The sequence below is a fragment of the Cebus imitator genome, unplaced genomic scaffold (genome assembly GCF_001604975.1).
Source record: "Cebus imitator isolate Cc_AM_T3 unplaced genomic scaffold, Cebus_imitator-1.0 Scaffold549, whole genome shotgun sequence".
NCBI classification, from domain to species: domain Eukaryota; kingdom Metazoa; phylum Chordata; class Mammalia; order Primates; family Cebidae; genus Cebus; species Cebus imitator.
Window position 1 is genome coordinate 929,653 of NW_016107864.1, and position 27,865 is coordinate 957,517.

The 27,865-nt window shown below is 36.8% G+C and overlaps 2 long non-coding RNA genes across 2 annotated transcripts in view; one reads left to right on the forward strand and one right to left on the reverse strand.

Moving 5' to 3' along the window:
• Window positions 1-775: 775 nt before the first annotated feature.
• Window positions 776-27,865, reverse strand: part of LOC108293826 — an 81,021-nt gene continuing 53,931 nt past the window's right edge. Inside the window, exons 2-3 of the long non-coding RNA XR_001820821.2 lie at window positions 1,219-1,276; window positions 776-859 (exon numbers count right to left, since the gene is read on the reverse strand). This is a non-coding gene — a long non-coding RNA (uncharacterized LOC108293826). The remainder of the gene's footprint in view (window positions 860-1,218; window positions 1,277-27,865) is intronic.
• Window positions 1,011-2,064, forward strand: LOC108293827. The gene is made up of 2 exons (XR_001820822.1): window positions 1,011-1,517; window positions 1,897-2,064. It is a non-coding gene; the product is annotated as an uncharacterized LOC108293827 (long non-coding RNA).

Consider the following 27,865-nt stretch of genomic DNA (forward strand, 5'->3'; position numbering starts at 1 on the left):
CAAATATATGTATATATATACACAATCTTACTAGTAATCAAATAATAGCTAAATAAATCATCATGTTATCTCCCACCAAATCAGGAAATATTCACTCGCATATTAGTACAAGTTTTCTGGAAGCAATTAGCCTACAGATATCAAGAATATTTTAAAAGCTGGGAGCAAAAGACTTTTTCAGATCTATCAATTCTGCTATCAGCCACCTCTTCTATGGAAAATTCCTGAGAGTTTTATAAGACTAAGTTCATAGAAGTAACATTAATAGAAGCAAATTTCTCAGAATAAACTAAATGTATAATTAGCAATAGGTAAGACAGTCCTGCAATACCCACAGCATAAGGTTCTGAAAAGCCAGATTTTCATGTAATATTTAATAATGTGGGAAAATGGCCTTGATTTAAAAAGTCAGCTGAAACATAGTCATCCTATAAAGGTGAGATAGATATTTTAGGGAGGCCTCATAACAGACAAAATAAGCTTTCAGCTTCTGCCACTCCCAGTCTATAACTAAAACCCTCAAAACAAGATCACTTCGAGTGACTGATACAGTGTGGGTCTGCTTCCCTTTGTGCTTTTCATTCTCAGCTCATTGATTTGAATCCCATGTTAAATCTTGGAGAAGTGGGAGGAACCAGATGGAAAATGGAAAGGTGAAGCTCTCTGTCCCACCCTAGGCCAAGTCTCTCCAATCCTTTCTCTCCATTCTGATTGCCACTGACGATACCACTTGCATTGTGACAACAAGCCCTTAATTAATGTCCTCCTCCTACTACTCACTTTGCTTTAGGTAGACATTTTTTGAAGACTTTTTCTCCTAGCCCTGGATCTCCTTGAAAACAGCTTCCTGAGCATTGCCCTAAATGGAAAGTAAAAGTAAAAGAATTCTTAAAATTTTAACTGGGACCTTGTTGCTAAGCAACCATGTTCTTTGTCTCTAAGTATATGAAATATGACATTGTTTGTAATGTGCTTAATACAAAGGAACAAGGTTGGGGAGCAGGGAGGAGGTAAGGGAGGAGGTGGTAGTAAAGAAACCTTTAGATTGAAAAACATAAAGCTATTCTATGAAAAGAGGAAAAAAAAGAAAAAAAGAACCCACCATGGAAGTTTCAACCCACTACCACCACATGGTGCCAAAAACTTCAAAACGGAACATTTCTTATATTGGCACATATTTTTGTGAGAACAAACATATGGTTGTGAGCATATTCCTACCTTCATTGTGATCTGCATATTTCCTCTCTGCAGGAAACTTTAAATGCACTGTTGACATCTTTTTATAGCCACATAAAAAGAAAGTAGACAAAGAAATGCTATGATTGGACTTATTCACGAGATATCACAGACTCTAATTGATTAAACTTTCATATTCACACTACTGGTGAATCTCTAGTTGCACACCCACCTCTGTGGTCTCATTGTAGGCTGCTTAGGATAGCTTACAAATAAAAACAGACAATACTGTCTATTGGCCAGAACAGGCTCACAACTCACTTTCTACTCCATTCTCAAGGGTTTTAAGTATCATTTTTATTTGGTTGAAGGCCAGAAACCTAATTGGGCAGCCTTTGCTAAGAAATGAAAAAAACTTTAGCAGAATATAAATAAGCCTAGACTGACAGAGACTTTTTGTTCCTCTTGTTAGCTGGGGAATTCTGGTGAAAACTTGTCATCACTAGGATAACACACAATTCAAAACTTTGATAGAGCTAGGGAGACTGGGCTGGAGAAGACCATTTAGCTTGCTGTGATTGTCAGACCTGGCCATCTCTGGTCTAGGAAAGGTCTCCACCTAGCCTAGCTTACTCGTTTAGAGCTCAAGAACCTGGTCAGCATTAAAGTCTTGCCTTCTGAGTCAACAGGGCATTTGTCTGTGCATGTGATACCCTTTAGGACCATGTAGAGAAAGACGAATGATTCAGGGTTTGGAGTTCTCCAGCTAACCACATATTAACTTTGTTATCACCACCCATATTATCACCTGGCAGAGAAACAGACTTGATGGATTTGGGCTTTGGCTCTGACTTCATCACAAGTAAATAATGTCATCTTGGATGCTAATTTGTTGTCCTACTGGTGTCTCTTTTTATTTTATAAGGGTAATTATATGTATGGAAATAGGTATAAATTGATTGTGTCAGTATTAAGATAAATAACCATGTATATAATACCAAGATTAAGTAATAAAAATTTCCAAGCACCTCAGAAGTCTTTATATGCTCCTATATGCTCTGTCTTGTCGTCCCTAAAGATGTAACCATTATTATGACTTTTGTTTTATTTATCCTTCAACATTTTTGGTAATTTTTATTGTAATATAATTGCCAGAAAAGTACAAGGAAATATTTTGTAACTTTTACCCAAGTTTACCATTTATGTACATTTTGATCATTTGCTTTATTATAAATGTGTGTGTATGTATCGTCCTTGCTTTCTAGAACAATAAAATGTCCAAGATCAGCTCATAGATCCTCTGCCTCAGCTCTGGAGTCATTCGTTTCTCCAAAGAGATTTAGTTCTTTATACCAGAGAATGATATTTAGAAATCAAAATCTGGGCTCAAAATGTGCTCATTGCTACTAGTGTGTCCTGGCTTTTAGGCCCTCTCAATGGTCGTATCTAAAAAATATATGTATATTTAAAATACAACCACACAAATGTATGTATGTATAGATAGATGGAGAAATAGATGATCAATACGATTTATATTCTTTACTTAGATAAAATTTACATTCAATGAAACATAAAATTCTTAGATATAAAACTTCATGAGTTTTGGTAAATGCATACATCTACCCTTTCCTTGATCAATCAGCAATTCTGTTTCTCTAGAGTATCTTAAACTTTTTCCATTCTAGATTACTTTGTCTTATTCTAAAATTTTATATAATCTGAAGATAATTTTCTATTGAGTCTTTCAACTCATGAACATGGTATATCTTGCATTTATTTAGGTCTTTTTCTTTTAGCAATCTTTAGTAGTTTTAAGCATACAGGTGTTGAGTATATTTTCTTGAATTTATACCTAAGTGTTCTATGCTTATCTTTTAATGATACTGTAAATATTTTTATTTTTGAAATGTTCTGCTAATATACAAAACTATAATAATTTTGTATATTGACTTTGTATCTTGCAGCCTTGATACACTCACCTATTAGTTCTATTAATCTTTGTAGTTTCCTTAGCATTTTCTACAGACAATAATGTTTCCTGCAGTAAGAGACAGCTGCACATTTTTTTCTAAACTTAATGACATTTATTAATTTTTCATGCCTCATTGGATTGTCAGCGCCTCCAGTAAAGTGTTGAATTACTGTGGGAGATCAGACAGCCTTGAATTTAACCATTAAATATTACATTGGTTGTAGGTTTTTCAATGAGTACATTTTGTCAAATTAAGGTAGTTCTCTTCTAGTCCTGACTTGCTGAGAGTTTTTATGATGAGTAAGTGTGGAGACTTGTGATGATTTTTTCTGAAAGTGAGAAGAGAGAAAGATAAGAAAAGGGAGGAAAAAAGAAAAGGTAAACTCATTCAGCTTGCAGCCTTCCTCAGCAACTCCATCTCTCAATAATTACTCTCTTATTTGAACTCAGATTTCATTAAATGTGAGTGCTTAATTGTTCTCTATTATATGTACATATTGGTTTGTCTTTACTGTCAAAGTAAAACAAAAGAAAAGGTGGGAACAAGAGGCTTTATTTCTCTGTATTCCCTACTTCCCCTGGCATTGGGCTGTACTCATAAGTGATTGCTTCATCAGTTTCAGCACTGATTTTTATTAGTTTGAAAATGCCACAATTGTTGATTATTTTAGACTTCCACATCCACGATCTCATTTTATTCTCAAAAGAACTCAGCGACAACTTGATTTGCGATAAAGCGTCTGGGGGTCAGAGAGGTACATGACTTGTTAGTGAACACAGAAGTCATTTCAGACAGAGCAAGAAACTGAATTCAGATCCTCTGACAACCTCATCCAGATCTACCGTAATGCACCAACTTGCCTGATTTCCATGGTTTCTCCCGATATCATCACTGAGGTTAGCTCTTGTCCCACTAAAGATTATACTCTACTAAGTCTCAAAACTGGGTGAGATCAGGGTACATAGACACTATACTGTAAATGATTCAGTGTCTGTGTATCTTCAATCATGGGCCTTGTCCATAAACACACTTGTGCTGGAAACTCCTAGCCAAGCAGGGTCTTGTCAGCCATTCTGCAACATAATTAGGTGCTAATTATATATTTGTGGTTGCATGTTGTTCCAAATTCCCAAATCCAATTTGCATGAAGTTCCCCTCTGAAATGAATACTCTCTTTCTGGGGAAGGCCCTCCAGAGGTTCACAATGGGCTACACTTAAGACCAACATATTTATTTTCTAATTCCACTTCTGGAAATATTGCATCTCTGTGCGTCACATGGGAGGCTCATCTGTACCATGTACACATTAAGCAGATGTCAATTTTAATGGGCAATCCTCCAGAAACTCCCGAAGGGAAACAGAGATCAATGGAGGAGGGCTTGGGACTTCATTTACCATTAGACTGAAGCACACTCTCTGCTTAATTTCCCAATCTTATCTCCTGCCACTTTCTCACTTGCAATGTATGCTCCGGCAACTTGGAAGTATTTGTCATTCATTACACAGAATACTTAACTGCTTTTTGCTGTTATATGTTTATGCTGTTCCTTCTATTGATAATGTCAGTAATGCCACTTTCCTCTCAAGCCTCCTCTTTCACACACCTCAGTAACTACTTTTCACCAACCTTCAGTCATTTCACAGATATCTATTAAGTACTTACTACCTGTGTGCCAGGCACCATGCTAGGTGCCAAAGAAATAGGGGTAAGTAGAAAAATGTCCCTGACCTAAAAGAGCTCACAAGGTATTGTGAGGCTGACTGGCAGGGCTTCATGAGGCACACAAAAGCATCACCTATCCTAGCTTTGCAGGGCCATTGAAGGCGTCCTGGTGGAGGTTACATAAGCTAAGACTTGGAAAGTTTAGATCTTAGGAATTAGTCAGGAAACAGAGAAGAAATGTGAGAGCCAATGCTAGAGAGATTGGATTTCCAGCTTCAAGACAGGGCTCTGCTGTCCTCCCTTTTAGAAGGCTTCCTTGATCCTTCCCCAGGCTGTCAGTCGTCCTCAGAATTTTTACCATTTTTTGTGCAGAACACATAATAGCACTTACCACCCTCTGCCATAATCATTAATAGGTTTTTCTTTCTCAAGAAACTACGAGCACTTTGAGACTAAGACCTGAGCTTTATTTAGCATATACGACTAGTACCTAGTACTCAGCCTGGTACCACAGGATATTTAGTAACTGTTTGAGAGAACAAACACTTGTGGGTATCTTCTGGAGGAGAGATACCAGCTGCATAGGTCATCCTACTGCCCTAGGCTATAATCCCCTTTTGCAAAATCAGTGAGCCAGGGCATCTGATTGTGCCCAGGCCCTTCAAGGCAGGGTTCTTGTGATGGCAAGGGTAGGCTGCTCAGACTTGCTTTGCACAGGGCATCATCTGTGACTATAAGAACCAGACAGACCACTGTTATTGCCAGTTGGAGATGTCGGGGCTCAGAAAACAAAATCCTCAAATGAAAACCTCCGACGCAAAAGTTTATCTCTGTCTTCTGGCCTTCTGTCTCTCAGTCCCATTGTCCTTCAAGGCAGCTATAGAAACTAGAATCCCCCATCCCTAAGGCAGATCAGAGAAAATGGAACTCATTTTTTTCAAAGCTAGTCATAAAACCTACAAATATTGCTCAAGTTTTCTTCTGCCTTTCTGTGTAAAAACTAACCATAAGAAAATTATCTGACCTACCTTATTTGACTGCAGGTCATAAAACCCCCATTCTAGAGAGGGTCCTGCCCTGTACCCAGAAAGAAGAGATGCGTGCTCACAAAGACCAAGAAGAATCTGGACAGACAGGCCTTGCTGAGTTTCCCCATCGTGTCTATTAACATTAGATCACACCTCTTTGTCCAACTATCTTCTACATGGCTGTCCATGCTTTCTTGAACCTAAGCATAAAAACTGACAATTCTCCCTGTATCTTTGGGTTTTCATTCTGAAGGTTCCCATGTATACACATTAAATAGATTTGTATGCTTTGTCTCCTATTAATCAATCTGACTTATGTCAGTATTTTTTCAGCAAACCTTCTGTAGGACCTTGGCTCCCACAGAAGGGAGACGTCTCAAGAGATTTAGACTCTCAGAACTGTGTCTCTTCTACCTAAAAAACAATTCCTGCTTTTATACCATCAAAAAGTTTTAATTCCATTTTAAGAGATATAATGAATGCCTATTACTCTATATCGTGAACTCTCAGATACAAATCAAACCACCATCCACTTTGACTCTGCCGTCCTTCAACGGTTGTCATATGAACCATTTTACCTACATATAGTAACAAAGACTGTTCAATCCTTGCCCCCATTACTGGTGTTGGGGAAATAATTAAAAGTAAAATATCCTGCCAACCCAAAACGATCATCTCCACAAAATGCAAAAATGAATGAAGTCTTATTAATAACCAAGCATTTAAACCAGACTGCAATGTGGGTCTTAGACAATCCACTAACAAGCGTAAAAAACAGAAAGAAATCTCACCACTTATATTTCTAGATACATACAAGTCATTACATACAGGTTAACTGTGTCTAACCATAAGAAAAATAAACCTTTGATTTTACAGTGAGCAGTTAGTTCCAGCTTGGAGCTGGCACCTAAGGCGAACTTTCTCGGAGGCAGGGAGACAGGGCAGCACCCTCCCTGGTGTTCACATTTCAATGCCCTCAAGAAAGGCATTCCTGGGAAGCAAAACTGCTAAGAGGATTATTTAGATTTCAAAAAGTTTTACATGCAGCTCAAACGGTCACAGAAAGCAAGTTTATCATTCCAAGTTCTCCAAAGGAATGCTTAAAAAAGAAGAAAAAATAAGAAGGGAAAAGTTCTCTTTTATGTTTGGCACCAGGAAAATTTTTTAATTCAGTTTTATTTATTTAGATGTGTGTTGACCCTTACATGAGCCAGTTCTCATTTATTCGGTTCCTGTGCCTGGTCTGTTTCTCACACAACCTCTGACTATAATCCTCTCTCAGCCTGTGGTTGTCTGTTTACACTTCATTCTGCGGGTTTATCCTTCAGGAAAGCTATGATTTTTTTAACCACGTTTCCTCACAGCTCTTAAACTGTGATTGTTTATCTCTCCAATTATCCAATACTCAGACTGTTCCCATACACCCGTATTCCTATACATCTGTCTTTCTTACTTCCTTTAACTGGGCAGACCCTTAGAGCAGTGCTTCTCAAATTTTAAAGTGTACTTGATCACCTGGAGTGCCGATCACAATGTAAGCTCTAACTCAGTAGGTCACAGGTGGAGTCCAGATTTTTGCGTTTCTGCCAAGCTCCCTGGTGACGCCACTGCTGCTGCTGCTCAGTTACCATGCTTTGAACAGGAAGGCCTGGGGAATGACTGCAATTCTTTCTATAGCCTGGGAACATCATTGTTTATCTGCCTCTAGCATAGCTGATACTCCTTGTACAGTTTGTGGCTATTAATTTATTTATTCATTTATTCAGTAATAAATATTTATTAAATGCATGCTCTCTGACAGGCATACTTTAGGCAATATCACATTTTCTCTCTTTTGTCCTGCTGTGGCTGGTACTTTTATCCTTTCAAACTCAGAACTACAACTTGGAACGGCTTCTTCTTAAACCGCTGCAGCCAATTGATTCCCTGTCCTCCTACAGTTTGTCTCTGAGACTGCATCCGTTTTCCATGTGAATTCTCCAGGACGGTTCATACTGTAAATGTTTTCTCCCTTTGTCTTTCCATGAAAATTAATCACAAGCAGGAATACATCCTTTGTCAGAGTACATGCCTTGGCTTTTTTATTTGGAAAATATGGTGACAGAGCGTAGAGTCTTAGGCTACAATTCTCTGTCCCTTACAGTGCTCAGCTGTCATCACTGGCTCCTAGGTGCCATGATTAAGTCTTCTTTGCTTTGCAGTCTGTGGCTCTGATCCTCTATTTGCCAGAGCAGGGACAGATAAAGGCTTCTGAGCACTCATCAGCACTAGCCTTCTCTGATTCTCTGACTCCCTGCGACAGGCTTTGGGCTTGGAGTTGCCCTTGGAGGGACAACAGATGAGCTGTGTCTGCCTGCTGACTGGGCACATCCAAAGGACATGACCTTGGTGACCAGTGGACTCGTGCAGTAATAAGTGAGTCCACTGGCACTGGATTCTTCATTCCTTACATCTGCCATGTGGTCTGATCTTGAAAATTACTATTAAAGGATTTTCTTTTGATCTTCCAAATCACTAAAAATGCTCTCCAATTGACATCAATTAACATCAGCATTACTTTCGAAGCCCCATAGGACTCCACAGCTTTATAGATGTCAGGGTTGCAGGCAGCCCCTTTCTATGACTTTGCTTATTTGGATCTACTGAGCATAGTGGTGCAATTTTATGGGACTGCTGCATATTTGGTGTCAGACTAGGGAGTACATGTAATGGCAGACTGCTTGCCACCCTGGAACAGCACTGGAGAGCCTAGAGTTCATTTGCTATGATCCCCATTCACAAAGGTATTCATGACTGCCCACTGTGTGCAGGAAACATTCATACTAGACTTGGTCCAGAAATTCTCTCCAAAAGCCAAGTCCTGGAATTGGGGACCTCAAGAGCCTGCTTGTTGCTCTTAGCTGGTGGCAAAGTTAGGCAAGCCTATGCCATTCCCTTGAGGGTGGCAAATTCCCCCTGAGCAGGTCCAGAGGGAGTCAGGAACTGTAGTCCAAAGCCTCAGAAGTCTACCCAGTGTTCTGTTCTATTGTCACTGATCCGGTACTCAAATAACAAACTGCAGTCCTTCCCACTCTTCCCTCCCCTTTCCAAAGGCAGTGGAGCCTCATTCTATTGCCACTGCCACCCAGGCTCATGGATAGTACTGCCAGACTACACCGTAGATGTTCCATTAAGGCCCAGGGGCTCTTCAATCAATTGGTGGTGAATGTTGCCTGGCCTGAGACTTACCCTTCAGGGCAGTAGGCTCCTGTCTGGCCTCCACTCTGGGACAGCACTGGAGAATCTAGAGTTCATTTTCTGTGATCCTCATTTACAAAGCTATTCATAAATCCCCAGTGTGCACAGGAAACATTTACACTAGACTCAGTCCAGAAATACTGTCCAAGAACCAAGTCCTGAAACTGGGGATCTCAGGAGCCTGCTTGTTGCTCTACCTCTCTGTGGCCAGGCTGGTATTTAAGGTGCAAGACAAAGTCCCTTTACTTTTCCCTCCACTTTTCTCAACGAGATGTTGTCTTACCCCATAGACATCATAATTGGAAATGTGCTGAGTCTCATTTGAAACCAGAAAGTCTGAGAGGTTTACCAAGGCCCTTAACATAGTTCCTGGGTGTTGCTGCTGGTTTTTAAGGGCCCAAGTGCTCTTCAGTTAGCAGGTGATAAATCCCGCCAGGACTGGGTCATTCACTTCAAAGCAGCAGGTTCCCTTCTGGCCCAGGGTATATCTAGAAATGTCTGGGAGCTAGGATCTGCTTAGGGCATGAGGGAACTTGCCACTCTAAAGGGATGACACAGGCCTGGCTGGCTTTACCAGCTGTTAAATTGTAGAGCTCCAGGATTTTGAAAAACTATAGGCAGAAGCCAGGGAGTAATTACAGCAGGCCTTTGATGAAACCCAGTGCTTTGGTTCTGGGCTTTCAGACTCCAGGTCTGATCTAGCACTAAAAGTGGTGGCCACAGGAATTTTTGCATGACTTCACCTGCAGCTTTAGGTTGATCAAAACACAGAGACTCTATCTATTTGGAAGAAAGTAAGGGAAGAGCATGTCTCTGCCTAGTAATCCAGAGAATGCTTTCAAATCTTGTCTAAGACCATGAAGGTGGCACCTCCAAGAGTCTACAAAAAATATAGCATAGCTGGGCTTGGTGCCCCTTTTAAAGCAGATACTGCTTAGATCACAACACCCAAATCCTTTCAAGTATTTAAAAGCCTTCCCAAGAAGGACAGACACAAACAAGCCAAGATTGTGAAGACTAAAATGAATACCTAACTCTTCAATGTGAAGAACATCTACAAGTATCAAGAAAATCCATGAAAACATGACCTCACCAAATGAACTAAATGAGATGTCAGGGACCAATCCTGGAGAAACAGAGATATATGACTTAAACAAAGAATTCAAAGTAGCTGTGTTGAGGAAACTCAAAAAAAATCAGAGAACAGAGAAGGGATTCAGAAATTTATCAGATAAATTTAACAAAGAGATTGAAATAATTAAATATANGCAGTTAAAGAATGCAATTGACACACTGAAGAATGCATCAGAGTCTCTTAATAGCAGAATTGATCAAGGAGAACAAAGAATTAGTGAGCTTGAAGACAGGCTATTTGCAAATACACAGAGTACACAAAAGAAAAAAAGAATAAAAAACAATGAAGCATGCTTACAGGATCTAGAAAATAGCCTCAAAATGGCAAATCTAAGAGTTATTGGCTTTAAAGAGAGAATATCTCTTTAAAGATTTTTATTTAACTTTAAAGAATTACTATCTCTGCTTTAAAGAGAGGCAGAAGTAAAAATATTTATTCAAAGGAATAATAACAAAGGACTTCCCAAACCTAGAGAAAGATATAAATACCCAAGTACAGAATGATTATAGAACACCAAGAAGATGTAATTCAAATCAGAGTACCTCAAGGCATTTAATAATCAAACATCCAAAAGTCAAGGATAAAGAAAGGATCTTAAAAGCAGCAAGAGAAAACAAACAAATAGTACATAGGAGATCCCATACATCTGGTAGCAGACTTTTCAGTGAACACCTTAAAGGACAGAAGAAAGTGGCATGACAAATTTAAAGCACAAAAGGAAAGAAAAAATTTTACCCCAAAATGGCATATCTGGCTAAATTGTCCTTCAAACATGAAGGAGAAATAAAGACTTCCTTAGACAAAGAAATGCTGAGGGATTTCATCAGCACCAGACCAGTCTTACAAGAAATGCTAAAGGGAGTACTTCCATAAGGAAAAAAAGGACATTGATGAGCAGTAAAACATCATCTGAAGGTAAAAACTCACTGTTAATACTAAGTACACAGGAAAAATATTATAATATTGTGACTTAAGAAGAAATGAAATAATGAACCAATCAAAATTAATAACTACAATAATCAGATATAAATAGTAACAACAAACAGCTAAAACATTGAGGAGTGGAAAAGTTAAGAACTAGAGTCTCCATTAGTTTTCTTTTTGCTTTTTTTGTTTTTGCAAACAGTGTTATTATCAGCTTAAAATAATGAGTTATAAGATAGTTTTGGAAGGCTCATGGTAACTTCAAACCAAAGAACATGCAACAGATACATAAAAAATAAAAAGCAAGAATCTAAATCATATCACCAGAAAATATCACATTCACTAAAAGGAAGAAGAAAAAGGAAAGAAAGAAAGAAAGATAGAAAGAAAGGAAAGAAGGAAGGAAGGAAGGAAGGAAGGAAGGAAGGAAGGAAGGAAGGAAGGAAAAGAAAAGAAGAAAAGAAAAGAAAAGAAAAGAAAAGAAAAGAAAAGAAAAGAAGAGAAAACTACAAAACAACCAGAAAGCAAATAACAAAGTGGCAGGAGCAAGTCTTTATTTATCAACAATAACATTGAACGTAAATGAACTAAATTCTTCAATCAAAAGACATAGAGTGGCTAAATGGATGAAAAAAACACAATAGCCATTGATCTGTTGCCTACAACAGACAAGTTGGAAACTGAATTCTTCAATCAAAAGACATAGTGGCTGAAAAGATTAAAATAATCAAACATCCAAAAGATTTAAAACAATACACACACATGGTTCTGTTGCTTACAAGAAATGCTTCACCTATAAAGACACATATATACGGAAAATAAAGGAATGGAAAATGATATCCCATGCCAATGGAAACCAAAGAAGAACAAGAGCAGCTATACTTATATCATACAAAATAGACTTTAAGACAAAAACTGTAAGAAGAGATAAAGAAAATCATGATATAATTATAAAGCAATCAATTCAGCAAGAGGATAAAACAGTTATAAATATGCACCTAACACTGGAGCACTCAGATATATAAAACAAATATTATTAAAGCTAAAGAGAGAGATAGACTCTGATACAACAATAGCTAGAGACTTCAACATTCCACTTTCAGCAATGGACAGATCTTCCAGACAGAAAATCAACAAAGAAACATTGGACTTGATCTGCACTGTAGACTAAATAGATCTTATAGATATTTACATAGTATTTTATCCAACAGCTGCAGAATACACATTTTTCTTCTTCAAACATGAATCGTTCTCAAGAATATACAATGTGTTAGGTCACACATGAGTCTTAAAACATTCCAAAAATTTCAACAATAAAAAGCATGTTCTCTGACCACAATTGATTAAAACTAGATATCAATAGCAAGAGGAATTTTGGAAATGATATAAAATTTGCAATTTAAATAATATACTCATGAGTGACCAAAAAAAGTTGAAAAGTTCCTTGAAATAAATGATAATGGAAACACAACGTACCAAAGCTATGGGATAGAGCAAAAGAAGTACTAAGAGGAAAGGTTATAGCTATAAATGCCTACATCAAATAAAGAAGAAAAACTTCAAATAAACAAACTAATAATGCACCTTAAAGAGCTAGAAAAGCAAGAGCAAACCAAACCCACAATTAGTAGAAGAAAAGAAATAGTAATGGTTGAAGAATAAATAAAGGAAATTAAAATAAAGAAAACAATACAAAATATCAATGAAACAAAATGTTTCTTCAAAAGTTATACCAAATAGACAAACCTTTACCCATATTAACTAAGAAAAAAAAGAGAGAAGATCCAAATAAATACAATCAGAGATGAAAAAGAAAACATTACAACTGACGCCACAAAAATTTCAAGGATCATTAGTGGCTACTGTGAACAACTATATGCCAATAAATTTGAAAATCTAGAAAAAATGGACAAATTCCTAGACACATACAATGTGCCAATATTGAATTACAATGAAATACAAAACCTGAACAGACTATAACAAGCAATGAAATTGAAGCTGTAAATAAAAACCTTCTCCCAGTAAAGAAAAGTCTGGGACCCAATGGCTGCACTGCTGATTCTACCAGTTAAAGACTAATACAAATTCTACTCAAACTATTTTAAACAAACAAACAAGCAAACAAACAACAACAACAACAACAACAAAACTCAAAGAGGAGGGAATACTTCCAAGCTCATTCTATGTGGCTAGTAATACCCTGATAACAAAACCAGGCAAAACCACATCCAAAAAAAGAAATCTATCAGCCAATATCCCTGATGAATATTGATGCAAAAATCCTCCACAAACTGTTAGCCAACCAGATTCAACAATACATTAAAAAATATCATTTATCACAGCCAAATGGGATTCATCCCTGTGATGCAAGGATGATTCAATATATACATATCAATCAATGAAATACATCATATCAATAGAATGAAGAACAAAAACCATACTATCATTTCAACTGATGTGCAAAAAGCATTTGATAAAATTCAACATCTTTTCATGATAATAATCCTCAAAAAACTGGAGAGAGAAGGAATATACCCCAACATAACAAAAGCTATATATGACAGACCCACAGTCAGCATCATACTAAATAGGAAAAAAAAAAAAAAAAAAAAAAACTGAAAGCCTTTCCTTTAAGATCTGGAACATGACAGCAATGTCCAACTTCACCAAAGTTATTTAACACAGTACTGAAAATCCTAGCTAGAGCAATCAGACAAGAGAATTATATAAGAGCATCCAAATTGAAAAGGAAGAAGTTGAATTATCTGTGTTTAAAAATGATATGATCTTACATTTAGGAAAAACTAAAGACTCCGGAAATAAACTGTTAGAATTAATAAGAAATTCAGTAAAGTTAAGGACACAAAATCAACATGTAAAAAATTAGTAGCATTTCTATCAGTTTGGTACAAAAGTAATTGCTATTTTTTCTGTTACTTTTAATGTCAAAAACCACAATTATATATGCACCAACCTAATATATGCCAGTGGTAAACAATCTGAAACAAAAATTTAAAAAATAGATCCACTTACAATATCCATAAATAAAATTATATACCTAGGAATTAACTGAAGAAGTAAAGAATTTCTACAATAAAAACTATAAAACAGACCAGGCGTGGTGGCTCACACCTGTAATCTCAGCACTTTGGGGAAGCCAAGGTGAGTGGATGACTTGAGGTCAGCAGTTCGAGACCAGTCTGGCCAATATAATGAAACCCTATCTCTACTAAAAATACTAAAATTAGCTGGAGATGGTGGCAAGAGTCTGCAGTCTCAGCTATTCAGGAGGCTGAGGCAGGAGAATCACTTGAACCCAGGAAGCAGTGGTTGCAGTGAGCTGAGATCATGCCACTGTACTCCAGCCTGGGTGGCAGAGTAAAATTGTCTCAAAAAAAAAAAGGAAACTATAAGCAAACTATAGAACACTGATGAAAGAAATTGAAGAGGACATCAAAAAATAGAAAGATATTTTATGTTCATGGATTAGAATAATTAATATTGTTAAAATGTCCATAGTACCCAAAGCAATCTACAGATTCAATGCAACCTCTATCAAAATACCAATAACGTTCCTCACAAAAATAGGAAAACCTATCCTAAAATTTATATGGAACCACAAGAGACCAGAATAGCCAAAGCTATCCTAAGGAAAAAGAACAAAGCTGGAGGAATCGCATTACCTGACTTCAAATTATACTTCAAATCTATAATAACAAACACAGCTTTGTACTGCCATAGAAACAGACACATAGACCAATGGAACAGAACAGAAAACCCAGAAACAAATCCACACACCTACAGTGAACTCATTTCCAACAAAGCTGCCAAGAACATACAGTGGGAAAAAGAATGAGACTAAACCCCTATCTCTTGCCATATACAAAATCAAATAAAAATGAATAAAAGACTTAAATCTGCTTTCAAACTATGAAACTACTACAAGAAACATTGGGGAAACTCTCCAGGACATTAGTCTGGCCAAAGATTTCTTGAGTAATACCCCACTAGCACAGGCAACAAAAGCAAAAATGAACAAATGGGATCACCTCAAATTAAAAATCTTCTGCACAAAAAAGGAAACAACCAACAAAGTGAAGAGACAACTCACAGAATGGGATAAAATATTTGCTAACTATACCTCTGACAAGGGATTAATAACCAGAATATCTAAGGAGCTCAAACAACTCTATAGGAAAAAAAGTCTAATAATCTGATAAAAAAATTAGACAGAAAATTTGAATAGACATTTCTCAAAAGAAGAGATACAGATGGCAAATTTACTTACAAAAATCTGCTCAACATCATTAATAATAAGAGAAACATAAATCAAAACTACAATAAAATATCATCTCGCCCCAGTTAAAATGGCTTAACAAATGCTGATTAGCATGGGAGAAAAGGGGACCATCATACACTGCTGGTGGGAATGCAAGTTAGTACAAACGCTATGGAGAACAGTTTAGAGGTTCCTCAAAAAGCTAAAAATAGAGCTACCATATGATCCAGCAATCCTACTACTGGGTATACCCCAAAGGAAGGAAATCAGTACATCGAAGAGATATCTGCACTCCCATGTTTATTGTAGCTCTGTTCACAACGCCCAAGATTTGGAAGCAAGCTGTGTATCCATCAAAAAATAAATGGATAAAGAAAATGTGGTACTTATACACAATGGAGTGCCAGTCAGCCATAAAAATATATATATTAAAAAAAGGACATTTGGTCATTTGCAACAACATGGATGGAACTGGAGATCAGTATGTTAAGTGAAATAAACCAGGCACAGAAAGACAAACATTACATGTTCTCACTTATTTGGGTAGTAGTGTGATAGGTGAGAAGTGGGGATGGTTAACAAGTACAAAGAAACAGAATGAATGAATAAGGCCTAGAATTTTATAGCACAACAGGGTGACTGTAGCCAATAATAACTTAATTGTACATTTGGAAATAATGCACACTGAGGCCTGTTGGAGGGTGGGGAGTGGGAGGAAGGGGAGGATAAGGAACAATAGCTAATGGATGCTGGCTTAATACTTGGGTGATGGGATGATCTGTGCAGCAAACCACCATGATACATGTTTACCTACGTAACGAACTGCACATGCTGCACATGTACTCCTGAACTTAAAAGTGGGAAATATATTTTTTAAAAAGGATAGAATTGGATTGTTACACAAATGATAAATGCTTGAGGGAATGGATACTCCATTTTCCACTATGTAATTATTATGCATTATATGCCTGTATCAAGACTCTCATGTATCCCATAAATTTACACAACTACGATGTACCTACAAAAATTAAAATAAAAAATTATAAAATACAAACACACAAATGTGTAATTATTCATGTATGACAGTGCTGAAATTTCTGACCCGTAGGTGCTCAGAGGAGAATGAAAAAGTCTGAGGCGATCTTCTTGTGATATTAAGTCAATTTCAATAAACTTGGAAAGTACTGCTTACCATCATAGACCCTTAGCATTTACCAACTCATAAGAATCATGATCATTTGAGTTTTTACACCTACCCAAGGTCTAGAAAACAAACTGCACACTGCGATATCTATACGTGCCCATCTGAATCCCAGCCAGAAGTGTCCTAGCCTTCCAGACATGGATCGTTCAGCTTCCACATCCATTCTTAACACAGGGCTGCAGTGGCTTCTTGCTCAGTTCTTAGGATTAAGGCCACTGAACACCAAAACCCTGCTAGGCAATTAACTCTTAGCCCATCAGAAACTAAAACTGTTCCTTGTCAAATAAGTGACTATCAATTTTCCTTAATTCATCTATGTTTCAATATTTCAAGGGATATTCTAAATAGAAACACTATACTATAGCTTGAGTTAGTACATCTCTTTCTGCAGTTGACCCTATTTGATATTTTCTTTCACGAAATTGTACACTGTAAAGTATATTTTGCAATAAATTATTCACCAGTGCTTTAACTTGCTCAAGCTAAATAGCTATGGTGTATAAAAGGAGAACTGCTGTTTTGAAGTTCTTTATTACTGTCTAAACCAGAAGATTTGATCATCTTTCCATAAACGTGTAATAAACTAGAAGCACATTCACCTTAGAGTTATTGGCAACAATTCATCCTCCTCTCTAGTTAAAGCCCAATGAACATTCCTAAGGAGGACTATGGATCTGGAACACAGTGCATTTCATGTCATAAGAGCCCTATGTAAGAAAGCATAGTAGAAAAAGAAGAAAGAAAGAAAGAAAGAGAGAAAGAAAGAGAGAGAGAGAGAGAGAAAGAAAGAAAGAAAGAAAGAAAGAGAGAGAGAGAGAGAGAGAAAGAAAGAAAGAAAGAGAGAAAGAAAGAAAGAGAGAAAGAGAGAAAGAAAGAAAGAAAAGAGCCCTATGATGCAGGTATTATTATCCCCATTTGACAGACGAGCAAACTGAAACTGGAAGTATGATAGCAGAGCCAGGATTTAAGCTGAGACATTCTGGATACAAATCATTACACTGCTTGCAGGGAAGAGTGTTTACAAGGCCTTATTGAAGACTCCTACAGTGTTGATAGATTAAAGGCAGGGGGAGAGGAAATTTGGACCAATGATGACAATTTTAAAGTTTCTTATAAAAACAATTTTGTGTCCAAAATAACTGTATGCACCCTTTTCTATTTATGCTATTAGTACCTTTCCCTTAAATTCACTTATACTTGAATTTCCAATGTCATCTGCTCCCTTTGTCATCTCCCTCCTTTGTGAAATTTGTCATGAAATTCTGACTGGGCTCCTCTAGGAAGGTCTCTCACTTAGACACTTAGCCCTCACACCTGCCATGTCGCTGGGGCCTCCTCACATTATTTTCTTACTAAAATACCACCAATGGTTTTTCACTGTCTTCAGAATAGAGTCTGAAGACAAGATCTCCAAAGATCTGGTGCCAGGCTGCCTTTGCCCCCCGCCCCCTCTATGCTCCTTCTCCTTCCCACGACCACCACCCAACACTAAGGGCAGGGATTTGTGGAGGAAGTTCAAGGAATGAGTACTGTGCTCAGACTTCCTCTGCACTTATTAAATTTTCTTTTTTTTTTTCCCCCATTTATTTATTTTATTGTATTTTAGGTTTGGGGGTACATGTGAAGGACAATTTTGCATGTTCTTCACATGTACCCCCAAACCTAAAATACTACCCTGAAAGGTAAACACTTTTACTATCATCATTTTGAAGATGAGGACCATGAAGCCTGAGGTTAATTACTGCTAAGAAAAAGTAAAGCTGAACCTAAATCTAAGCCTTCTCTCTGACTGGCTTTCCTCTGAACCACACTGTCTCTGAGAGCATGTAATTTTCTCTGGACTTCTCAACATGCCTTACACATCACTGCCTCGTGCCTCTCCCCTTGTCAAAGTTCTAATCTGGAATTATTTTCTTCTCTCAACCATTTAAAATCCCATCCACACTTTTATTATTCATTTTTATACTCACTTAATAACACAAACCTGGCAAAAACCACAATTACTTCTGCGCCAACCTGATAGCTCTGTCAGAACTTAACAGGTTGATGTATTTGCCTGAGACATCATCTTTCAAAATAAAATGTAACAGGTTCAGTTCAGACCCACTAAATCCACTATTTTCTTTCCTCCTATCTCAGAGTCAATATCTTAAATATGGTTTTTATTATTGCTAGGCAAGTTTATAATTTTATAATGTATAATGGACAATATAGAGTGAGCTTTAAACATTTCAAACTGTGTAATGGCATCATTCAGCAACTTACTTTTATGCACTAAAATTGGACCTTTGAAACATATTTTTCTATGTTAATATATGTAACTCTGGTATATTTATTTTAATAATTAATAGTATAACATTTTATGTGATGCCTCAATTGGTTTTCTCTTTTTTTTGGTAATAGATAATTAAATTGCTTCCAATATTTTGTTTTTACAAATGATTACGCAATGAATATCCTCATACAGCTACCCATGTGCACACATGCAAATGATTCTAAACCAAAATATAGTCCTACGAGATGGATTCAGAGCCAAATTCTACCAGACATTCAGAGAAGAATTGGTATCAATCCTGCTTAAACTACCCCAAAAGATTGAGAATGGAATTCTCCCTAACTCATTCTTCAAAGCCATTATCACCCTGATTTTTTTTTAAAAAACCAGGAAAGGACATATAGCAAAAAAAAAAAAAAAAAAGAAAACTATAGGCCAATATCCCTGATGAACATAGATGCAAAAATCCTCAACAAAATATGAGCAAACCAAATTGAACTTCACATTAAAAAGATAATTCACCATGATCAAGTGGGTTTCACCCCAGAGGTACAGGGATGGTTCAACATACACAAGTCAATAAATGTGATTCACGACATAAATCATATGATCATTTTAGCAGATGCAGGAAAAGCATTCAGTAAAATCTGGCATCCTTTTATGATAAAAACCCTCAACAAACTAGTCACAGAAGGAGGATAACCTCAAAATAATGAAAGCCATATATGGAGGAGGGGGACAAGATGGCCAACTAGACACAGCCAAGAAGTGCCACCCCCACTGAGAAAGACCAAAATATCAGGTAAACCAAGATCATCTGAGCAGATCTTCAGAGAGAAAATACTTAGTGGATGGAGAGGTGGTGCAGACTCTAAAGATAAAGAGAGAGGAAACTGGGAACCCTGCGCAGGGTACCTGAATGGCTCCTGGGGAAGGGGTGAGTGAAAGAACTGAGGCACAGCCCACTCTCACTACAGACCTGTGGGATCCTAGCTACAGGGGACACCACATGACCTATGAGCATCTGAGCTGGCGGGGGTCCTCCCAGAGAGTAGGCAGAGACAGGGCTTCAGCCAGCCAAGAGTCCATGGGCTTTCGCATGTGGACAGTTTTAGGGAAGTATAGCCATTAGTACCCATCCCCCAGATCTTCCCCCTCCCTCTGAGAAGCGCTAGCCCCAGCTGACTGCCAGGCCAGGAGACAGTGGGAGCAGCCTTTCCATGGGACTGAAGCAAGTCTGTTCTACAGGCCCTTCCGCTGGTCAGCCAATCCTAGGGCTCCCTCCTAGCCATCACAGGAGCATGTGCACGGTACAGCTTTCATTGTCCACCACGGATGCTTTACTCCATCTGAGTACTTTCCCAGTGACCTAGGAGCACTTTAGATGCCCCCACACAGCCAGATCCTGACCCCAAGCTGCAGGCCAGTCCCAGCACCCCATGGCTATGTTGCACAGCTCAGGAGTGCCAAGCCAAGACCTGTGGCTGATACTTGAGCAGAGGAGGAGCCCCCATTCTCAGAGTACTGACAGGGGTAAGATAAACAGGTTCATAGCCTACCATCCACAGGGCCAGTCCAGAAAGGGTGTATCCTATCTCTCTGCCAGGGCCTCTGCCTGAGGGAGCCCACAGCCTAAAACACCTAATGAAAGAAGTGCTGGTAACCAGTAATCAGAGTGGCCTCTTCCAAGGTCTAGGAGCCTGGTGAGAGGGCCAACCCACTCCCACCTCCAATACAAAGCAGGCCTGTGAATGTGAGGAAATATAAAAGAGCCATGAAGCTAAGAAGACCCTATCTATCTATTGGCCACTAGTCTTAAGTGCCATCTACTGGTTGGAAGCTCAAATTACAACACGAGAAAATACTAATATGTACCCCTGTGATATCAAGGGCATAAATCTAGTAACAAATAAAAATCCTATACAAACCCTTGACACCCTGGAAGCATCTAGAATTGAAGACAACTGACTACACTCAAATTACACCACAATTAAAAGAACACCAGCAATCCTAGATTAGAAAGACTCAGCACAAGAACCCTGGCTATTCAAAACGCCAGTGTTCCCTTACCTTCAAATGAACCCACTAGCTTCCCAGCAATGATCCTTAATCAGACTGAAATGATTGAAATAACAGACATAGAATTTAGAATATGGATAGTAAGGAAGCTCATCAAGATTAAGGAGAAAGCTGAAACCCAATTAAAGGAATCCAGCAAAGTGGTCTAGAAGCTAAACACAAAATAGCCATTTTAAGAAAGAACCAAACTGAACTTCTGGAACTGAAAAATTTACTACAAAAACTATATAATGCAATTGGAAGTTTTAACAGCAGAATAAACCAAGCCAATAAAAGAATCTCAGATCTCAAAGAGTGGTTCTTTGAACAAACTCAATCAGATAAAACTAAAGAAAAAACAATTTTTTAAATGTACAGAACATTCAAGAAATACGGGATTATTTAAAGAGACAAATCTATGGTTCATTTGCATTCCTGAGAGAGAAAAGTAAGTATCTCAGAAAATATATATGAGGTTATAGTCCATGAAATTTTCCCTACTCTCACTTGAGAGGTTGACATGAATATTCAAGAAATACAGAAGACCCCAGTAGACCATTCCCAAGGCACATAGTCGTCAGACCATTCTAAGGCATGAGACAACCATAACCAATAGACACAGTCATCATGGTCAATAGCAAAGAAAAAATCATACACAGAGCTGGAGAGAAGGATCTACTTACATAAAATGGGATCTCATCAGGCTAGCAGTGGACCTCTCAGCAGAAATATTATATGCAAGGAGAGATTAGCATTTTATTACCAGCATTCTAAAAGAAATGAAATTCCCACCAAGAATTTCATATCCCACCAAACTAAATTGCATAAGCAAAATAGGAACAATATCCTTCTCAGACAAGCAAACATTCAAAAGGTGCTTCAGGGAGTCATAAATGTAGAAATGAAAGAATGACACCTGCTATCACATAGCCAAAAAAATACCCTCTAACACATAGCCCTAAGATACAATAAAGCAACGACACCATCAAGTCTGCAAAATAACAAGCTAACAACATAATGACAGGATCAAAATCTCACATATCAATACTAACCCTGAGTATAAATGGTCTAAATTCTCCAATCAAATGTCATTGAATGGCAAGATGGATAAAAAGACAAGACTCAACTGCCTTCTGTCTTCAAGAGACATATCTCACATGTAACAACACCCACAGCCTCAAAGTAAAGGGATGGAGAAAGATCTTCCAGCAAATGAAACACAAAAGGACAGGAGCCGCTTTTCTTATATCAGATAAAGTAGCCTTTAAATCAGCAAGAATCAGAAGAGACAAAAGATGGAACCATTCCCCTTGAGAACTGGAACAATACAAAGATGGTCACTCTTACCACTCTTATTCAACATAGCACTGGAAGTCCTACCCAAAGCAATCAGGCAAGAGAAATAAATAAATAAATAAAAGGCATGCACATAATAAAAGTAAAACAAAGTATCTATCTTTGCTGATAATATGATTCTATACTTAGAAAATCTTAAAGACTCTGCCAAAATGCTCCTAGAACTTATAAACAACTATAGTAAAGTTCAACCAACATACAAAATAATGTAAGAAAATCAGTAGTGTTTCCATACACCAATAATGTTCAAGCTGAAAGTCAAATCAAGGACACAATTCCATTTAAAATAGACACACAATAAAACAATGAATTATCCAGGAAGATATCAACCAAGAAAGTGAAAAATCACTGTAAGAAGAACTATAAACAACTGCCGGGAGAAATCAGAGATGACACAAATAAATGGAAAAATAGTCCATCTTCATGTATTAGAAGAATCAATATTATTAAAATGAACATGTTTTGCAAAGCAATTTACAGATTAGTTGCTATTCTTAAAGCCATTGCACTACCCAACTTCAAACTAAACTATAAGGCTACAGTAACCAAAACAGCATCGTACTGACACAAAAATAGGCCCATAGACCAATAGAACAGCATAGAGAACCAAGAAATAAAGGTGCACACCTACAACCATTTGATCTTTGACAGGGTTGACAAAAACAAGGATGAGGAAAGGACTTTCTGTATAATAAATGGTACTGAGATAACAGGCAAACTATATGCAGAAGAATGAAACTAGACCCATAATTTTCACTGCATAGAAAATTAACTCAAGATAGATTAAAGACTTAAACCTAACACTTGAAACCATAAAAATTCCAGAAGAAACCCTAGGAAAAACTATTCTAACCATTGGCCTCGGAATAAATTTATTACCAAAACCCCCAAAGCAAGTGCAACAAAAACAAAAATAAGTAAATGGGACCTAATTATTAACAACAAAAAAAAAAGCTTTTGTACAGCAAAACAAACAATCAACAAATAATCGATAAACAATCTACAGAATGGGAGAAAATACATGCAAACTCTACCTCTGACAAAGGACTAGTATCTGGAATCTGCAAGGAACTCAAACAAATCAACAAAAAAATCAAATCCCATTAAAAACTCCACAAATAACATGAACATTTATTTTAAAATAAGATATGCAAATGACCAAAAAAATATAAAAAACGTTCATCATCACTTGTCATCAGGGAAATGCAAATTAAAACCACAATGAGATACCAGGTTACCTGGCCAGAATGGCCATTGTTTAAAAGTTAGGAAAAAAATAGATAATTGCAGAGATATGGTCACAAGGGAACACTTACAAGCTACTGGTGGGAGTGTAAATTAGTGCGATCTTATGGAAACCAATATAGAAATTTCTCAAAGAATTCTAAGTAGATTCTTCATTTGCTCCAGAAATTTGCTACTAGGCATCTATCCAAAGGAAAAGAAGTTATCATATCAAAAAGATAATTGCATGTTCATGTTTATCACAGCACAATTCACAATTGCAAAGATATGAAATCAACCTAGTGTCCACTAACCAATGAGTGGATAAGGAAAACGTTATATGTATACATAGCATTTAGTTTTGAGGATTATATGTAAATATAATGTATATGTATACATTTTATAGTATTTTTATTTTAATTACAATCTAAATATCTTTCAATTTAATAATTATTTAATCAACATATTATTTAGCAACATGTATTTTAAAAATCTATTGTTTTGAGGGTAGTTAGCTTTTAATTACTGATTTCTAACTTAAATATACTGTAATCATAAAACATTGTTTATAAGATATTGATGTCTGGTTTTCACTGAGTTTTACTTTATGCCCTAAAACACAGTCAATATTTATCAATGAATCATGTGTAATTGGAAAGAATATTTCTTTCTTTAGAGTACAAAGCTAGTATATGTTCATTAGAACAAACTATTGATTATGTTACTCAAAATGTCTATAATCTTATCCTTATTATTTTTGTTTGCTTCTTTTACTGTGAAGCACTATTCTATAGTAGTTTACAGTATAGACTTGCTGCTTTCCAAGCCTGGTTCTACCATACATGCACTGAGATCTTGGGCAATTTATTTAGCCCTAATATACCTCAGTTTTCTTATGTGCAAAGTGAGGCAAATAATAATATATTGTATAAAGTTGTTATTTACTTTAAAGTAGCTGATACATAGAAGGCAATTATAATAAAATATATCTGTAAAGTTGTTGTGACAGTTAAGTGTGTTGATACATATTAAGCAACTAAAACCATGAATACCATATAGTAAAATCTCAATAAACATTACCTGTTATTAAGAATTAAGAGTAAAATCTACCAATATTATAGTGTATTTACTAAGTTTAACTCTCACACATAACATCAGAATGTTTATATCTTCCCAGTGATGTGTTTCTCATGTACAAGATAAAGAATGTTATCATTCCATATCCTAAATATTCTCTTTATGCTGTAAACACTATTTTATTTCGTATTTATATAGTTGCATCAGCTTTCTTTGGAATAGGATTTGTATAGTATAATTTTTTATCTACAGATTACATCAGAATGTTTATATCTTCCCAGTGATGTGTTCTTTATGTACAAGATAAAGAATATGCTATCATTCCTCATTCTGAATATTCTCTTTTTGCTGTTAACACTGTTTTGTCTCACATTTATATAGTTGCATCAGCTTTCTCTGGAATAGTATTTGTATAGCATAATTTTCTATCTTTTAAAATTTTTTCTGTATCATTATGATTAGATGAATCTCTTATAAGTAGCATGTAGCAGTATTTTTAAAAATTTTCACTTTGATAATTTATGCCTTCATTTAATTTTTATTGTTAGTTTTAGGGTACATGTGCAGGATGTGCAGGTTTGTTACATAGATAGATGTGTGTCATAGAGGTTTGTTGCACCTACCAACCAGTCACCTAGATTAAGCCAAGCATGCATTAGCTATTTTTCCTGATATTCTCCCTTCCCCTACCCTACCCCAAACAAGCCTCAGTGTGTATTGTTCCCCTCCCTATGTCCATGTGCTCTCATTGTTCAGCTCCCACCTATAAGTGAGAACATTCAGTGTTTGGTTTTCTTTTCTTACATTAGTTATCTAAGGATAATGGCTTCCAGCTTCATCCATGTCTCTGCAAAGGACATGATCTCATTCCTTTTCAAGGCTGTATAGTATTCCATGGTGTATATGTACCACATACAATATTTTCATTATCCAGTCTATCATTGATATACATTTGGGTTAACTCCATGTCCCTGCTACTGTGAATCTGCAGTTGACATACACATGCACGTATCTTTGTAATAGAATGATTTATATTCCTTTGGGGGGATATATATATATATATATATATATATAATCCCAGTAATGGGATTGCTGGGTCAAATGATATTTCTGGTTCTAAATCTTTGAGGAATTGCCTTACTGTCTTCCACAATGGTTGAACTAATTTACATTTCCACTAACAGTGTAAAAGCATTCATGTTTCTCTACAACCTCATCAACATCTGTTGTTTCTTGACTTCTTAATAATGACCATTCTGGCTGGCATGAGATGGTATCTCATGGTGGTTTTTATTTGCATTTCTGTAATTACTGGTGATGTTGAGCTTTCTTTCATATGTTTGTTGGCTGCATAAATGTCTTCTTTTGAGAAGTGTCTGTTCATGTCCTTTGCCCAGTTTTTCATGGGGTTGTTTTTTTCTTGTAAATTTGTCTGTGTTGCTTGTATATTCCAGATATTAGACTTTTTCAGATGGATAAATTGCAACAATTTTTCTCCTACACTGAAGGTTGCCTGTTCACTCTGATGTTAGTTTCTTTTGCTGTGCAGAAGCTCTTAAGTTTAATTAGATCCTATTTGTCAATGTTTGCTTTTGCTGCAATTGCTTTTGGAGATTTCATCATGAAATCTTTTTGTGTTCCTATGTCCTGAATAGTATTGTCTAGATTTTCTTCTAGTGTTTTTATAGTTTTTGGTTTTACATTTAAGTCTTTAATCCATCTTGAGTAAATTTTTGTATAAGATGTGAGGAAGGGGTCTGGTTTCAATTTTCTGCAAATGGATAGCCAATTCTTCCAGCACCATTTATTAAATGGGGAATCCTGATCAGGCATGGTGGTTCACATCTGCAATCCCAGCACCTTGGGAGGCGAAGGTGGGCAGATCACCTGAAGTGAGGAGTTTGAGACCAGCCTGGCCAACATGGTGAAAGCCCGTCTCCACTAAAAATACAAAAATAAGCCAGGTATGGTGGCAGGCATCTGTAATTCCAGCTACTTGAAAGACTGAAGCAGGAGAATTGCTTCAACCTGGGAGGCAGAGGTTGCAGTGAGCCAGGATTAAGCCACTGCGTTCCGGCCTGAGCAACAGAGCAAGACTATCTCACAAAATTAAAATAAATACAATAAAATAAAAGGAATTCTTTCCCCATTGCTTTTTGTTTTTGTTTGTTTGTTTGTTTTTGGTCAGATTTGTCAACGATAAGATGGTTGTAGATGTGTGATCTTATTTCTGAGTTCTCTATTCTGTTGCATTGGTCTATGTGACTGTTTTCATACCAGTACCACGCTGTTTTGGTTATTGTAGGCTTACAGTATATTTGAAGACTGGTAGGGTGATGTCTCCAGCTTTGTTCTTTTGGCTTAGGATTGTCTTGGCTATACAGGCTCTTTTTTGGTTCCATATGAATTTTAAAATGTTTTTTGTAATTCTACAATGAATTTCAATGGTAGTTTAATGGGAATAGCATTAATCTATAAATTACTTTGGGCAGTATGGTCATTTACAGGATGTTGATTCTTCTTATCCAAGAGCATGAAATATTTTTCATTTGTCTGTGTCATTCCTCCCTGGCTTCCTTGAGAAGAGGTTTGTAGTTCTCCTTGAAGAGGTCCTTCACTTCCCTTGTTAACTGTATTCCTAGGTATTTTATTCTCTTTGTAGCAATTGTGAATAGGAGTTCATTCACAATTTGGCTCTCTGCTTGCCTGTTGGTGGTGTATAGGAGTGCTTGTGACTTCTGCACATTGACTTTGTATCATGAGACTTTGCTGGAGTTGTTTATCAGCTTAGGAAGCTTTTGGGCTGAGATGCTGGGGTTTTCTAAATATACAATTATGGCATCTGTGAAAAAAGAAATTTGACTTCCTCCTTTACTATTTGAATACCTTTTATTTCTTTCTCTTGCCTGATTGTCCTGTCCAGAAGTCCCAATACTATGTTGAATAGGAGTGGTAAGAGAGGGCATCCTTGTCTTGTAGTATGGACTCTCTGTAATATAGTTAAAATTTTTAAACTCTGTGTAATATAGTTAAAATTTTTCTGTAAATCTAATATTGCTTTAAAATATAAACACTATTGATAAAATATGTATTTTATAGGTTCTATTGCATTGTATCATTATCTAATGGGTTTAGGAATCTAATGCTGCCATTTGTATGTCTATGTTTGCCTGTTAATTCTTGTTCATGGTAAATTGCTTTTTGGGGAGCTTTTTTTTTTTTTATGAATTCATTTTCACTAAGACTTTATGTCAG